The following is a 2,539-nucleotide window of genomic DNA, read 5'->3' as shown; positions in this document are numbered from 1 at the left end:
TGTTATTTTCGTTTCTTGAAATACAAATCATCTTCATGTGATTTTATTATTTTAATCTCATGTTATTTTTATTTCTTTGTTGATACTCTTATTGTTCTTGATATCATTTCTTGTTCTTGATATGATTGTCCCAATCAGTTTAGTAGTGCTTTTGTTTTGATTCAAGATATCAAAATTTGTATTTCATTATCATCATCCCAATCTTTTTCTTAGCATTTCAGATTTTTGTTATTTGTAGTAATTAAGAATTTGATTTGTGTTGTTAATTTTGAATTCTTGCTTAGCTACCTTCATTGTAAGTCCCCAGTCATGTCCCAAACAAATTTTGAAGAAGAGGAAAGGCAACCTGCCATTCCTAATCTCCAATTTCAAGCATTGGTGAGGGAGATGAGAAGAATGATGAGGGTTGAGTTAGAGCAAATTCATGAAAGATTGGAATGGGTAGAGGGAGGAATCCAACAAAGACAGCCACGAAATATTTCCAATCGACAAAGGGAGAGAGCTCCACTGAGAGGAGAGAGAGAGGAGGATGAAGAATATTATGGGCTAGATTTGATGAAGAGAACAATAGGGATTTATTTGTTGAGAGGAGGCATTATGGTGGACAAGCTAGAGACAATAGGAATAGAGATGATAACAGCTTGCCAGGAATTAAGATGCACATTCCTTCTTTTCAAGGCAAAAACAATCCTGAAGCCTATCTTGAATGGGAGAAGATGATGGAATTAGTGTTTGACTGCCACAACTATTCCAAATTAAAGAAGGTGAAATTGGCCGCCATTGAATTTAGTGATTATGCTATTGTTTGGTGGGATCAATTAATATTGAGCAGGAGGAGAAATCGAGAATGTCCCATAGAAACATTGGAAGAAATGAAAGTTGTTATGAGGAAGAGATTTGTGCCAAGCCATTACTATCGAGAATTGTATCAAAAGTTACAAAGGCTTATGCAAGGTAATCGAAGTGTAGAAGATTATTATCAGAAGATGGAGATTGCTATGATTTGGGTTAATGTAGAAGAGGACAGAGAAGCTACTATGGCTCGATTCCTAAATGGTTAAAACCCAGAAATCTAAGATAGAGTAAAAATGCAACATTATGTAGAGTTTGAGGACATGTTACATGTGGTCATCAAGGTAGAGCAACAACTCAAGAGGAGGGGTGGCCCACATTTTCCAACTAGTGTGGGTTCTTCATAGAAGCCAAATTTTCAGAAAAAAGAGGACAAACCAATTGCAAAGTCCAAACACGAGCCAAGAAAAGAGACAAATAGCCAAGGAAATTAAAGAAAAATTGACCCTTCCACATCTATAAATCGAGATATTAAATGTTTTAAATGTCAAGGCAGAGGTCATATAGCCAACCAATGTCCTAATAAAAGAATCTTGGTGATACGAACAATGGAGAGATTGAGACTGATGAAGAATTATAAATTGACTTTATACCACCAATAGAGGACATTGAATTTGAAGAATATGCGGTCGCAGGAGAATTGTTAGTCACAAGAAGGGCTTTAAGTGTGCAGACCAAGGTTGATGAGGGAATTCAAAGAGAAAACATTTTTCAAACTAGGTACCATGTACAAAACAAGGTATGTAGTATGATCATTGATGGAGGAAGCTGTACTAATGCTGATAGCACTATTTTGGTTGAAAAATTAGGACTGCCAACCATCAAGCATTCCCAACCTTACAAGTTGTAATGTTTTAATGATAGTGGTGAGGTAAAGGTGAACAAGCAGGTTTTGGTCTCATTTTACATTGGAAAATATGAAGATGAAGTCTTGTGTGATGTAGTACCAATGCAAACAGGCCATTTGTCACTAGGCTGACCCTGGTAATTTGACCGACGATTTAAACATGATGGTTTCACTAATAAATACTCGTTTGAAGTCAATGATAGAATTATCACTCTTGTGCTAATGACACCAAAGGAGGTCTACGAGGATCAATTGAGATTGCAAAATGATTATTGTCAAACGAAAAGGAGCGATCAACATAAAGAGGCTGACCCAAATGAGAAAAAGGAAGAAATGGAACAAGCAACAATGAAGAGAAAAGAAGAAAGAAAACAAAAGAATTTTTATACAAAGGCAAGTGAGATCAGGAGAGCATTCTTTTTAAACCAACCAATGATTGTAATTATTTACAGAGAGGCATTCTTAAATACTAATGAATGTGATAATACTTTACCTAGTTCTATTGTTTCTCTTTTGCAAGAGTTTCAAGATGTCTTTCCTGAGGATATTCTACATAGTCTACCACCCATTCAAGGGATTGAGCATCAAATTGATTTTATACCAGGATATTCCACATAGTTTAACTAATGCACTTAGTATTTTCATAAAATTAATGAACCATGTATTGTGAGCTTTTATTGGAAAATTAGCTGTGGTCTATTTTGATGATATTCTGATCTATAGCAAAAACTTGAAGGATCATGTTGAACATTTAAAACTTGTTTTAAATGTTTTGAGAAAAGAAAAGTTACTTGGTAACTTGGAAAAGTGTACCTTTTGCACCAATAAACTTTGTTTATT

General features: G+C 34.9%; 1 pseudogene; it reads left to right on the top strand.

Annotated features, from left to right (window-relative positions):
- The first annotated feature begins 542 nt into the window (after positions 1-542).
- On the top strand, positions 543-1,432 carry LOC110038292 (annotated as a pseudogene).
- The last annotated feature ends 1,107 nt before the right edge of the window (positions 1,433-2,539 follow it).

The sequence above is a fragment of the Phalaenopsis equestris genome, unplaced genomic scaffold, assembly GCF_001263595.1.
Source record: "Phalaenopsis equestris unplaced genomic scaffold, ASM126359v1 Scaffold232392, whole genome shotgun sequence".
Classification (NCBI taxonomy): domain Eukaryota; kingdom Viridiplantae; phylum Streptophyta; class Magnoliopsida; order Asparagales; family Orchidaceae; genus Phalaenopsis; species Phalaenopsis equestris.
Note: the sequence above shows the minus strand (reverse complement) of the source record. Positions and strands in the feature narration are given on the sequence as shown.